This window comes from Marmota flaviventris, chromosome 14, assembly GCF_047511675.1.
Source record: "Marmota flaviventris isolate mMarFla1 chromosome 14, mMarFla1.hap1, whole genome shotgun sequence".
Classification (NCBI taxonomy): Eukaryota; Metazoa; Chordata; class Mammalia; order Rodentia; family Sciuridae; genus Marmota; species Marmota flaviventris.
The window spans coordinates 50,398,821-50,413,537 of NC_092511.1; the positions used below are offsets into that span (position 1 = coordinate 50,398,821).

A 14,717-nucleotide genomic window follows, 5' to 3' on the forward strand; every position below is an offset into this window, starting at 1 on the left:
TTTTTTTTAGTTGTTTATAGACCTTTATTTTATTGATTTATATGCGATGCTGAGAATTGAACCCAGTGCCTCACACATGCCAGGAGAGTGCACTACCGATGAGCCCCAGCCCCAGGCCCACACCTTGACTTTTGTTTTATCTTTTCAGTTTAATGATAGGCCCGGACACACAGTTTATCATGTAGCTTCAGGTCGCTATCTATGAGATCAATCTCTCCTGCAATTTTCATTTCTGGACTTAAGTTAGATCTTTTTTTTTTTTTTATATTTTTTTTAAATTGTTTTTATGTGGTGCTGTGGATTGAATCCAGTGCCTCATACATTCTAGGCAAATGCTCTACCATTGAACTATAGCCCCAGCCCCTTAGGTTAGATATTCTTTAGAGATGCTTGAATTGGGAATTTGGGTCTAAATTTAACACAAGAAATATTTTTCATGGGGAAAAGACTAGGGAAGGTAACTTTTACAATATATATCTTGGCAGTTTGATTAAATGTATTACTTATGCCACTTGCTGATTTTCTTATGATTCACTTTTTCATTATTAAAAAATTTACATTTAAGTTGTATTTATGTTATACACAAATATGTCTAAAATAATCCTTCAGTCAAATCTATAAATGTTTTATAAGGAATGTGCTGAGTTATAGAACTTGGTTCTGATCCTTATCTTCTATTTTTTAAAGTTTCTTTTGTTCAAGGCCAGGTTTAAAAGACATTTATATATTATTTAGGGAAGAGTTATTCTCTAGTCTAGGCTAAGATTCCTAAACAGCAAATATTTTGAACTTCAAAGACTTTATGAATATCAAAAAAAAGCATATGGTCCTAGTGAAGAGTGAAGTTTGTCATCTCAAATAACTTGTTTACCTAGAACATCTTTAAATGACTCTTCTTAGAAGGAAAACTTGTAACGAAGATAATAAAATCATTAAAGTGTTTCATGACCCCTTTACCATCTGCCACCCTGCCACTCTTACCTCCTGCCTTGCAGTAATCAGATTGGAAGAATTCTCTGTGTAACACTGTGTATGTAACTCATAAGACTGATGTTTCACATTTAATTAATATATATGCCTCAGAGTACTTCAGGAGACTAATGAGCAGATTGAAGTCCTCACAGAACTATTCAAATTGAATTTGAGGTGGAAGTAAGACTTTTTTTAATTATGAAAGAAAATGTTAATTGTAGTAGTTTTGGAAAATGCAGGCAAGGATGGAGAAGGAAATAAAAATAATCTGTATCAAATCCAATTCCCAAAGATAAGCAATATTCATATTTTGGCGAGTAACTTTTCCACCTACAGTTATACAATTTTTTAAAAATTGTGATGACACCTTATCTATTCTTTCGTAGTTTGTTTTATTAATACAAAGTAAATCAGTTTCCCCTACCATTATTCTTCTAACATCTGGCTGAATAGAATTTCATTACCTAGATGAACTGTAGAGATTTTACTACCCCTATATTTATAACTCTTTAGTTTGTGACCACTTGTTTTGGAAATAAGCACAGTGAGCATTCTAGTACATATCTATTGGTGTATACCTCTAATGCTTTCATTAGGATAATGTGGGAAATTCAGAGTAGTCAAATTTGGAGGACTGAAAGTGAAGAATATTCTTCAGGTCCTTGGTCCATATTAAATAATAATGCAGCAACTGACAGCTCCCAGGAGAAGCTCAGAGGGGAATTAAGCCCTTAGACTGGTTTTAGAATTGATCCTCCCCCAATCTCACCTTGGAGTTCTTAGGTTGGAAAAAGTTGTCAGGCCATCTTAGCACTGAAGGAATTTCCTGAAGAGTGGCTGATCTTTTATAATGAAAATAGCTCATTTTAAATTGATGGCTGAAACATGTAAATAACCATGCAGATAAAGATTTGTGAAACCCTAAAATGTTTTAACTGAGATGGTTTCAGAGTAAAGCTGTTCTGCCCAGATGACAGCAAGGCATACATGTATTTTCTTTTTCTTCATCTTCTTCTTCTTCTTTTTAATATTTTTTTAGTTGTAGATGGATGCAATACCTTTATTTTATTTGTTTATTTTTTATGTGGTGCTGGGGATGGAACCCAGTGCCTCACACATACTAGGCAAGTGCTCCAACACTGAGCATACCAGGACTGTTTTGTACAGCCATACAGGCCACACACAACTCCAGGGGTGCTGTTTGCGCAGATTAGAATATGAATAGTTCTGGCAGTGTTGGGGGTAGGAGGTGCAGCTCCACAGTAGAGCCCTTGCGTAGCTTGCCCAGGACCCTGGGTTCACCAGTACCACAGAAAATAAATAAATAAATAATACAAACAGTTCACTCACAGGCTATACAATGTGACAGGCCTTTGCAGATAGTACACAATTAAAAAATCAAACAGGGGGCTGGGGTTGTGGCTCAGTGGTACAGTGCTTACCTCACATGTGTGAGGCACTCGGTTCCATTCTCAACACCACATGTAAACAAGTGAATAAAAATAAAGGTCCATCAACAACTAAAAAAAAAAAAAAAATTTAAATCAAACACGTATGGAGTTAGAAGTTGGTCTCTCTGCTACCTAGTTCCCCAGCTGTGATATTTAACTCAGCAAATCGTTAGTTTTGGATACCCTTCCCAAGATACTTTGTTCATATACAAATATTTACATATGTCTGTAGTCTTTTTTTTAACCCTAATACATATGGTGGGATACTAAATGCACTGTGGCTGGGGGTGTAGCTCAGTTGTAGAGCATATACTTAGCTGAATGAGGCCCTGGGGTCCCCTGCTAATTTCTTTTATCACTCACCAATACACATTGGTGATTATTCCATATCACTATACTTTGGGCTACCTCCTCTTTTCTTTTTATTTTTACACAGTACTGGGAATTGAACTCAGGGCCTCATGCATACTAGGCAAGTACTCTAACACTAAGCAACACCTCCAATTTTTTTTTTTTTTTTTTTTTTGTACCAGAGATTGGACCCAGGGATGCTTAACTACTGAGCCATAACTAAAGCCCGTTTTGTATTTTATTTAGAGACAGGGTCTCAGTTGCTCAGGGTCTCGCTAAATTGCTGAGCATGGCTTTGAACTTGAGATCCTCTTGCCTCAGCCTCCCAAACCACTGGGATTACAGGCCCCCCAACCCTTTTTGTTTTTGAGAAAGGATCTCCCTACATTCAGCCTTGCCAGTTGCTAGGATTACAGGAATGAGCCAACAAGCCCAGTAGTACCTCCTCCTTTTTAAGGGCTGTGGATGTGACTCAGTGGTAAAGCACCTCTGGGTTCAATCCCAGTAAAAAATTTAAAAAATTAAAAATAAAGGTGTGGGGGCAGGCTGGGATGTAGTTCCCCACTATTCAATTTCCAGTATGAAGCAATTGCTTGTGGGGGAGCAGGGAAGAAAGCTGAGTTTGGGGATGTAGTTTCATGGTAGAGTGTTTGCTGAGCATGCTGGAGGCTGAGTTGGCTCCCCAGTATGTGAAAGCAGGTGGTGGGGAGAGGACAGAGAGGCAGGGTGGGGAGAGATATGAAGTTGTATGTGAAGATACAAAGCAATTAAACTTTGAAACTTGTCTATACTGATAGAGATAGGCAGGTGCTCTCTGGTGTATTGAGGAAGGCGCTGATTTACTGAGAAAAGACTATTCCTATATATTCTTGTAGACATGTAGAAATGCCAGCCATTAGGCAAACAGTTTTAGGGGCAAGCTCCTATACTTACTTGTGTGCGGTGATGGGGTGGGGCTGCTGCCCCTTTAAATGACTGTTAATGCACTTTGGAAGGTTTTTTTTTTTTTTAATTATTATTATTTTTTAGTTGTAGATGGACACAATACCTTTATTTTATTTATTTATTTATTTTTTATGTGGTGCTGAGGATCAAACCCAGTGTCTCACAAATGTCAGATGAGCATTCTACCACTGAGCCACAACCCCAGTTTGAAGTTTTTTTGTGTGTGTATGTTTGTTTCAGCTAAGGTCATTAGGAGAAATTTACAAGGAATTAACCAAAATATTGGAGCCATTCTTTTTCTTTTTTGTTTTTCTTCTTCTTCTTCTTCTTTTTTTTTTTTTTTTTTGGTACTGGGGAGTGAATCTTGCTAAATTGCTGAGGCTGGCTTTGAACCTGTGACCCTCCTGCCTCAGCCTCCCCAGCTGCTGGGATTACAGGCATGTGCCACGGTGCCTGACCAGGGAGTCATTCTGATTCATTCTTTTATGATGAACTAGGGTCAACTATGCTCGTTATAATATTAAATTCTCCACCCAGAGTATTGGCCTCCACCATTTTTTTGAACACATGATACATGACCTCAAACTGAGCATGCTCAAGAAAGTGCTCACCTCTATAAGTGATGACTCTTTCCTATGTAAATATGTATGTTACCCCAGTGAAAGCCCCTTGCCTTCTTTGTTTGGGGAAAACACTGCTTTGAGAATTATCTCCAATGCTCTCCTTACTTGCTGCAAATAATAAACCTCTCTCTACTCTTATCTCCTGGTTGCACTTATTGGCTTTGCATTTGCCAAGAAGCAAATCCTTTGGTTCAGTTACAGAAATGTGGGTCACTCATTAGGAGGTAAGTGGCTGAATGGCAGTATTAATCCAAAATCCAGAACTTAGTTCTGGGGCCTGGCCATAGGCAAACACTAGAAGAATGAAAAATGGGTTAATTACATTGGACCAGAGAGGAAGCTGGAGATATACATTACAGAATGATAGGGAAACTAGGTTCAAAATGGCACTTATTTTCAAGGCTAGAGAGAAGGAAAATTAAATTATTATCAAAAAAAAAAAAAAAAAAAAAAAAAAGGAATAGGGCTAGGTATGGTGGCACATGTCTGTAATCCTAATGATGTTGGAGGCTAAGACATGAGAATTATAAATTTGAGGCCAGTCTGGACAAATTAGGAAGACTCTGTCTCTGAAGGGAAAGGGAGGAACAAAAGATGGGTAAGTGAGAAATGAAAGACGAAGACCAGGCAAAGATACACATGAGAGTTTATTTGTCAGAGCTGACAGATAAAGGCCATCTCTCTACAGGAGAGAGAGGCAAAACAGGCTTGGGTTCTGGGACTTTTATGGGAGAGGCTCAGGAATCAAAGCCGGACAGGTCCTAATGTGGAGCTTAAGTGTTGTGTTGGTGTGAGGGAGTGGTGAGCCTTTCTTAGAACTGCCTTTGGGCAGGAAAGTGAAGCTTTTTCCTTAAAATGGTGGCTGTCACTTAAGATGGCCATCCAGATGCTAAGCAAGGACCTTATAGCAGCCACAGGTCATTTTCTCTCTCCCTGGGTATAAGATCTAGCCCCTTTGCTCCAAGAGGGACACCTCTGAGAGTCCATCCCTGCTCCTGCTGGGTCAGCTAAGGCCTCTGTTGTAACTGCACTATGGTACAATTCCTCCTGCTGCAGGGCCCACCTTCAGTCACTCGAAGTAGAATCTCTGCACACAGAGGGAATGGGTGTTACTATTTCATGGGTCCTGTTTCAGTTTGGCAGGACAAAAAGTTCTGGAGATGGATGGTGGTAATGTTTCCAAAAGCTCAGTCCTTGTCACCAGTGCCCATCTAATAATGAAGGCATGGTTTTGAGAAAAAGGAAAAAGATGTTTATTGTTTTGCTAGCAAAGGAGAAGCACAGGGGACTCTTGTCCCAGAAGCTATGATTCTACCCATCATGGGAACAGGGGGCTTTTAAAGAGGGGATTCAAAGGCTACATTCTACATGTTCTGTCCAGAGTTGTAATTCACTTGTTGATTTGGGAGGTAGGCATTTCTGAGAACTTCTAGTGCAATCCCCAGAGTCTGAATTACTTTGTTCCTATGGTCGGGTGTGTACTCAAGGATAGACAGCTCTGCCTAGAATGGGGAAGAAAGCTAATCCTGTCCCCTGAGATTAGGGAGGAGCAGTGGGCGGAGAGGAAGAGAAAGAAACATGTCTTTTAATTATATATATATATTTTTTTTTTTTGAGTTGTTGATAGACCTTTATTTATTTATTTATTTTTTGCTTATTTATATGCGGTGTTGAGAGTCAAACCCAGTACCTCACACTTCTGAGCAAGTACTCTACCGCTGAGCTACAACTCCAGCCCCAAGAAACATGTCTGGTGTCGGGGGGTACCGGGGATTGAACTCAGGGCCACTCAACCACTGAGCCACATCCCCAGCCCTATTTTGTATTTTATTTAGAGACAGGGTCTCACTGAGTTGCTTAGTGCCTCCCATTTGATGAGACTGGTTTTGAACTTGAGATTCTCCTGCCTTGGCCTCTGGAGCCACTGGTATTACAGATGTAAGCCACTGTACCCAGCCAGGATCACTTTTGATCAAACTTCTTGGATTTCTTTTTTGTACTGGGGACTGAACCCAGGGGTTATTAACTATTGAGCCACATTTTATTTTGAAGCAGGGTCTCACCTTGCTTTTGTTGAGGCCAGCTTTGAACTCATGATCCTCCTGCTTCAGCCTCCTGAACCACTGGGATTACAGGTGTGCATCACCACATCTGGCTGCTTAGATTTCTTGTATAGATTGAGAGGGTCTCTGCTTTATTTTTCAGGCAAGTGAGAGCACTAGCCATTAACAGGAACAGTGGGTCATGTTTGTAGGCCCAAAGGTTTTAGAGGGATATGTAGTTTCAAGGTTTTTAAGTGCATCAATCCAATGTCCTCTACTCAAGTCTCAGGATTTCATTTCCTCCTAGTTGGGTTCTCATCTTGACATAGCAGGTTTGTTGAGGCTAGGAATTAAAATTCATTTGGAGTTCTGCAAACTTTTACAATTAAATGGAGGGCCTTACCTTGAACCTTTTCTGTCTTATAGCTGCAAGAGATGAGAGTTTCTGTATAAACTTTCAGGGAAGCCCTGTTTTTCATGCTACTGTCTTCTGATGTCTGTCTTCAATGCATCAGAGATACTCAGAAGGAGCTATCTGATTCCATTGTCCTTATAGGTAGTATTTTTCCCAGTCTGTCAAAAACCTTAGAAATGAACTGGCTGGCACATTTTCTCTTGGTAGTCTCCCATTCACGTTCACCAATAGTGGAAGTTTCAACAGTTGTATTTCATACCAGGAACATACAACACTTCTCCTACCAGGGGTGATAGAGTCTTCATTGTCAACTGGAAGATATATAATAAAGTTTCAAAATCCTATTTATTTATTTATTCATGTATTGGTATTGGGGATTGAATCCAGGGGCACTCTAGCTCCAAGGTAAATCCCAGCCTTTACTTTCACTCTGAGACAGGATCTCACTAAGTTGCCCAGGCTGACCTGAAATTTGGGATACTCCAGCCTCAGCATCCCAAGTTGCTGGAATTACAGGCATGTGCCACTGCACCTGGTTCAAAATCCCATTTTAGAGTTTGATTCCTCAAACCATTTCTGGCATCAACTATCTTCAGTTGGGTTGTCCAGAAAATAGACACTGAGATGAAGATTTTTGTACATGTGGTTTGTTGGGGTGTCTTCTCAGAATCAATACCTTTAGAACTGGGCAAAAGTAAGGGTGCAATTAGAATGAAAACCAGGGTAATTCTGGAGCATGTTTTTACCCTTCAGAGTTATCTAGGAACAGTCTGGCCTATTGGATGCAGGCTGTCCTCAGGGAAGGGATGTGACCTTGGGTGAGGTGGCTGTATTTGCTTGAGTGCAATTCCCAGACAGAACTCACATGAGAGCTGCCATCCTCCAACCTTCCCAGCAGCGGGGGAGAAAAAAGCCTCAGTACAGAAGGAGACCTGGTTGAAACAGTATCCACCTCAGAGATTGTAACCAAAGTTGCAGGAGAAGATTAGAGAAAAAATGGAGTCAAGACCAGGTCACTGGAGAGACTCCTACAGTTATGAGATAATAGGAAGAAGAATTGCCAGACAACAGAGAAAGGAGAGCAGGGAAACATGGAGCACAGGAAGCAGAAGGAAGGAGTCCAGGGGATACTTGGAGGTCATTCATCCAAAGTCCTAACTTTAAAGATAAAGAACTCCAGGTCAGAAAACTAAGTGGCTTAATTCCAGTCCACCCAACAAGTCAGTAACCATGCTGAGACGAGCATTTGTGTTTTCTGATTTCCCCATTTGGTTTTCTTCCTCAGATCATATATAGGTGGTCTCTTTCTTATTTCCCTTGGAGCAGGGAAAAGTTAAATAGAGAGGCTCTGGAGTATTCTCTTGGTGGGGGTTTGTTTCCTAATTTCATTACCTCTTTCAAAAATATTCTTGAATTATATATTACTATGTTAGTTCTTTCTTTCTCTTTGAATAATGTCCACAAAATGACATTATGGAATGTGAAGAGAGTTACTAACAGCCTATAGATGATGATGATGATTTTAAAAATACCTATTGAGGGGGCTGCGGATGTGGCTCAAGCGGTAGCGCGCTCACCTGGCATGCGTGCGGGCCGGGTTCGATCCTCAGCACCACATACAAACAAAGATGTTGTGTCTGCCGAAAAAACTAAAAAAATAAATAAATAAATATTTTTTTTAAAAAAAACCTATTGAGGGCTGAATGCAGTGACACACACCTGTAATACCAGCGGCTTGGGAGGCTACAGCAGGAAGACCACAAGTTCCAGGCCAGCTTCATCAGCTTAGCAAGACCCTGTTTCCAAACAAAATTAAAAAGGGCTGGGGATATAGCTCAGGGGTAGAGTACTTGTCTACTTACTTGCCTAGTAAGTTCAATGGTCCTGAGTTCAATCCCCAGCACTACAAAAAGAAAAAAAGCTATTGAAGAGTTTCAGGAACATTATTCTCTTGAGGTGATTGAATGCCTCGCTTGTCATAGATTTGTGGCAGAAACAACAGTTGTTTCTTTCATTTCCTTGCTTTAAATATAAAGCTGATAATGCTTCTTTAAAAAACTTTCTTTTTTTCTTTTTAGTTGTAGATGGACACAACACGTTTGTTTCATTTATTTATTTTTATGAGGTGCTGAGGATCGAACCCAGTGCCTCATACACTCCACCCCCAGTACTGGGGTTTGAACATAGAGATGCTTTACTACTGAGCTACATACCCAGTTCTCATTTATTTGTTTTTATTCATTAAATTAAATCAATTTACTTATTTTCACAGTACTGGGTTAGAGCCAGGAGGGCCCTATCACTGAGCTATATCCCCAGCATTTAAAAATTTTTTTTATTTGGAGACAGGGTCTTGCTAATTTGCCCAGACTAGCCTCAAACTTGCAATCCTCCTGCCTCAGCTTTCCCAGTCCCTGGGATTACAGGCATGTGCCACAATACCCAGCCCTGATAATGCTTCATTTACTTTTCTTATTTTCCCCTTCCTTTCCCTCTTTTCTTTTTTGTGTTGCTGGGTTTTGAACTCAGGGTATCATACATGGTAGGCAAGTGCTCTACTACTGAGCTACACCCCCAGCTCCACTCTTTTCTAAATAAAATTTATCAAGAATGTCAAGTATATTTGCTGGGCATGGTGGCGCAAGCCTATAATCCCAGCATTTTGGGAGGCTGAGGAAGAAGGATCACGAGTTCAAAGCCAGCCTCTGCAAAAGTGAGGCGATAAGCAACTCAGTGAGACCCTGTCTCAAAACAAAAATACAAAATAGGGCTGGGGATGTGACTCAGTGGTTGAGTGTCACTGAGTTCAATCCCCAGTACCAAAACAACAACAACAACAAAATAACAACAAAAAAGACCTCCACCTACTAGATGAGATGGTTGAGTTATTGAAATGTTATAAATTGAGACCGTTAATTTAGTCTAGTGCTTCCAGACTTGTGATTAATTTAGAACAAAAGTTACTTGAAAAAAATTATTTTTGGATGATTACTTGTAGAATTAGTTGCTGAGCTCTGATACTTTAACGCTTAGTTTTCTTTTCCTTTCTCTTCTTTCTTTTTTTAAAACTCTTAGTTTTCCATACAATTTTAGAGTTGTAACTGAGAGACCTCTTGCCTAGCTTGAGGCACGTGGGCTCTACATTTTAAGATGATACTGGGAAATAATGGCTAGAAATGCCCAGGTAGCCTTGTGGGAGAAAACAGTTTTTACAAGGGCCTGATGCCCTAAGCTGATCCTATTGTCATTCTACCCTCTTTTCCCCTGGTGAAGAATTAAGATAGTCCTGTTGTGTGAGGACAGAAGGATTTGGGCACAATAAAGAGGTTAAATGTTGGCTGTGAGGATAGGACTTTTTTTCCTCATCTTCTCCCCTCTGCTTTATGGGGGGAACAGAAATTCATTATTTTTTTCTTTTCTTTATGTGTGTGTGTGAGATAGTACAGTTTTAACCCAAGAACTCTCTACCACTGACCTACATCCCCAGGTCTTTTCTGTTTTTATTTTTAGACAGGATCTGGCTAAATAGCTGAGGGTGGCCTGGAACTTGGGATACTCCTGCCTCAGCTCCGGAGCCACTAGGATTAGAGACATGAGTCACCATGCCTGACTTGTTTTGTTTTTTGACACTCGGTAACAACCTCTTTTAATAGGCCAATAATATTTGTTCAGATATTACAATTATTATCTACAGAAGCACATTAAAAAATATTCTTGGGGTGTAGAGCATGTATTTAGCATGTTCAAAGCCCTGTGATCCCTAGGATAATAAAAAAGAAAAGAAAAAAAATCTGAATCAAAAATGTACTTGCCTAACATAACCCTTAATGCTTCTAAAAATATTTAATTTCATCCATGAATGGCATATACCTATAATCCTTAGGAGGTCAAGGCAGGAGGATTGCAAGTTTGAGGTTAGCCTGGGCAATTTAGAGAGACAGTGTTTTAAAATGAAAATTGGGGGAGGGAGGAGGGAGGAGAGAGAGAGAACTGGGTGTTTACAGTAGGTAGGTAGGGTGTAGGTGGAGGAGGTGGGTCATTGGGGGCGTGACTTTGGGGTGTATATTTTGTATATATTTTCTCCCATATACATTTTCTCTCACCTCCACTCTCTGCTTCATGATGTGATGTTCTGGTCCACATTCTTCCACCACCCTCTTCCACCATGATGTTCAGCCTCTCAGAATACATTCTTGTTAAATAAAGCAAGTTAAATTTATTTGAGTTAATTTGTGAATCTGACAGGAAAAGCAGCAATCCAAGAAAGGATAATTTATCCAAAGAACTCAAATCTTCATTCATGTTTTAACACTAAAACAATACATGGATACAAACATATGGATATTGTTCTTGAAAATACCTGGAAGATTGGAATGTTCTGTTTTCAATTAAAATCCTTGCCATTGTGAACAGAGAACATTAAGAGGCAGCCTATTCTCTCAGGAGGGAACTCACATTTACTGAGTTCATGAGAATGATATATAAAATTCAAACTCCAATATACTAATCTAAAGTGAGAAATATATTGCTCAGATCTGAGAACTTGCATTAGCATAATAATGACTGCATTTTACCCAGTAGGTACACTATATTTCTAACCATCTTCTGGGCCACAGAACAGATCAAAATAATTTTATTTATTTATTATTTATTTTTTGCAGTGCTGGGGATCAGACCCAGGGCCTCATTCATGCTAGCCAAATCCTCTGCCACCAAGCTATATCCCCATCCCTCAATAATTTTAAAAGGAAGCAAGTCATACAAAGTGTTTTCTCTGATCCAAATAGAATTAAATTAGAAATAAATAACAGAGATGGGTGTGGTGGCACAAGCCTATAATCCAAGTGACTCTGGAAGCTGAGGCAGGAGGACAGCAAGTTCAAAGCCAGCCTCACAACTTAGAGAGTTCATAAGCATTTTAGCAAGAACCTCTCTTAAAATAAAATGTAAAAGGGGATGGGGATGTGACTCAGTGGTTAAAGACCCTTAGGTTCAATCCCAGTACAAAAAACCCAAAAAACAGAAAGATCTCTGGAAAATTTTCAAATACTTAGGAACTAAGTAACATGCTTTATCTAATTTGTGGGCCAAAGAAGAAAGCAAAAGGGAAATTAGAAAATATTTGAACTGAATGAAAAAGAAAATAGCATGTGAACATATGTGGAAGCAATTTCGGCAGTATTAAAGGGAAATTTATAACAATAAACACTCACAATAGAACAGCAGAAAGGTCTCAATGACCTTAGCTTCCACCTTCAAAAACTAAACACAAAAGGTCAAATTAAAACAAAAATACACAGAAGAAAGGAAATAATAGAGATAAGAGAAGATGAATGAAATATAAAACCATAACAAAAATAGAGAATATTATCAAACCGAAGCTAGTTCTTGGAGAGGATCAATAAAATTGACAAATCTCAGCCATATTTGAGAGGGGGACACAAATTACCGATATCAGGAATGAAAGGGAAGATATCTTCACAGACATTAAAAGGGTCACCGGAGGAGCTAGGCACAGTGGTGAATGCCTGTAATCCCAAGCGGCTCTGGAGGCTGAGACAAAAGGATGGTGGGTTCAAAGCCAGCTTCGGCAATGGTGAGGTGCTAAGCAACTCAGTGAGACCCTGCCTCTAAATAAAATACAGAATAGGGCTGGGGATGTGGCTCAGTGGTTGAGTGCCCCTGAGTTCAAGCCCTAGTATCTACTCCCGCCCCCCCCCCCACAAAAAATAAAGGGTCACAGATAACATTATGAACAACTTTTTTTTTTCATAATATTCTTATCTATTTATTTTTATGTGGTGCTGAGGATTGAATCCAGTGCCTCACGCTTGCAAGGCAAGTGCTCTACTACTGAGCTTTGACCCCAGCCCATGAACAACCTTTTTGCCAATAAATTTAAATTAGGAATAGAAGGGAACTTCTCCAACTGATAAAAAAGATTTTTATTGTGATAAACTCATAGTTAACAATATGCTTAATGGCATAAGAGTGAATGAATTCCCCCAAGATCAAGAAAAAAAGTCAAGGATAACCACTCTAACTATATATATAAAATAGCAAAATGGTTTTATTGATGGCAGAAGAAAAAAATTCTTCCTTTCACTTGTAATTATTTGCTTCAACTCTAGCCACTTCTATTGAATATTGTCCTGGAGGCCCTAGACAATCTAGTAAGACAAATAAGTCAATAAAATAAAATAAACCAGGTGTGGTGGTGCACACCTGTAACCCCAGTGACTCCAGAGTCTGAAAACCAAGGATTGCAAGTTCAAGGGCAGCCCCAGCAACTTACTGAGGTCTTAAGCAACTTAATGAGACCCTGTCTCCAAAATCAGTAATAAAAATGGCTAGGGATATAGTTCAGTGGTAAAGTGCCCCTAGGTTCAATTCCTAGTACCAATAAATAAAGGTAAAAAAAAAATAAAAATAAATCAATTAAAGAAAAAACAGATTAGTAAAATTCTTTTTGTTTATATAATATCTTATCTATATAGAATGTTTTAGAGAATCTAGAAAAAAATACAAGAATAAATAAGTTTGGCAAGTTCATAGGATATAAAGGCAATATACAAAAATCTTATTAAATATACACTTAGCAAGTGATGTAGAAATTTCACTTGTCGATATTAACCCAGGAGAAATGAAAACAGATTTGTATAAAGACTTGCACATGAATGTGAAGAGCAACATAGTCTCAGCCAAAATTTGGAAACACTCTAAATGTCCACCTTCGGTGACTAGATAAATAAATTGTGGCACACTGAAAAAAATGAAGCTCTTATTAGCAACAAAAGGAAAAAAAATACTGAGAGGTACAACAAAATACATAGATCTCAAAAGAATGAATGGGGGGGCTGGGGTTGTGGCTCAGCGGTAGAACCCTCGCCTCGAACATGGGAGGCTGTGGGTTCAATCCTCAGCACCACATATACATAAATAAATAAATTAAAGATTTTGTGTTCAATTACAGTTAAAAAAATAAATAAAAATATTTTTTAAAATGAATGAATGCTAGTCTGGGATTGTGACTCAGCAGTAGAGGGCTTGCCTAGCATGTGTGAGGCGCTGGGTTGATCCTCAGCACCACATAAAAATAAATAAATAAAATAAAGGTATTGTGTCCAGCTATACCTAAAAAAATTTTTAAAAAATGCTAAGGAAAAGAAGCTAGATACAAAAGACTGCATACTGTATTATTCCATTTATATGAAATTCTAGAAAAGGCAAAACTACAGTGATAGGCATCATAGGATAGGAGGAGGGCATTAACTACAAAGGGGGACCTTTTCAGAATGCTAGGAATATTTTATGTCACAATGTGGTAGACATGATTTATACATATATCAAAACTTACCCAATTATAAACTTAAATTGGTACGCTTTATAATATGTGAATTGCATCTCAATAAAGCAAGATCCATTATCCTGACACTTCAGACACTTGGGCCTTCCACAGGAAAAAAAAAAAAAATAGGTAACCCATAAAGATTTGGGAATCAGGATAGCATCCCTACTTCTCAAAACAAACACTGGAATCTAGAAGACAACCAAGACAAGTCTTGAAAACTCTAAGAATAAGGCAGGCATGGTGTTGCACTTCTAATCTAATCAACTCGGGAGGCCGAGGGAGGAGAATTATGAATTTCAGGACAGCCTTAACAATTGAGTGAGATCCTCAGCAACTCAAAATAAAAAATAAAAAAGAACTGGAGCTAACCTCAGCAATTTAATGAGGCCCTAAGCATCTCATCAAGACCCTGTTTCTAAATAAAAATATATAAAAGGGTTAGGGATGTGGCTCAGTGATTAAGCACCCCTGGGTTCAATCCCATGGTACCAAAAATAAAATAAAGGACTGGAGATATAGCTCAGGAATAAAGTACCCCTGGGTTCATTCCTCAGTACTCAAACAACA

At 38.9% G+C, this 14,717-nt stretch overlaps 1 long non-coding RNA gene across 1 annotated transcript in view; it reads right to left on the reverse strand.

The window, feature by feature from the left end:
* LOC114091797 (uncharacterized) overlaps positions 1 to 14,717 on the reverse strand; it is a 125,570-nt gene that overhangs the window by 23,009 nt on the left and 87,844 nt on the right. Inside the window, exon 4 of the long non-coding RNA XR_003582554.2 lies at positions 10,903 to 10,991. This is a non-coding gene — a long non-coding RNA (uncharacterized lncRNA). The remainder of the gene's footprint in view (positions 1 to 10,902; positions 10,992 to 14,717) is intronic.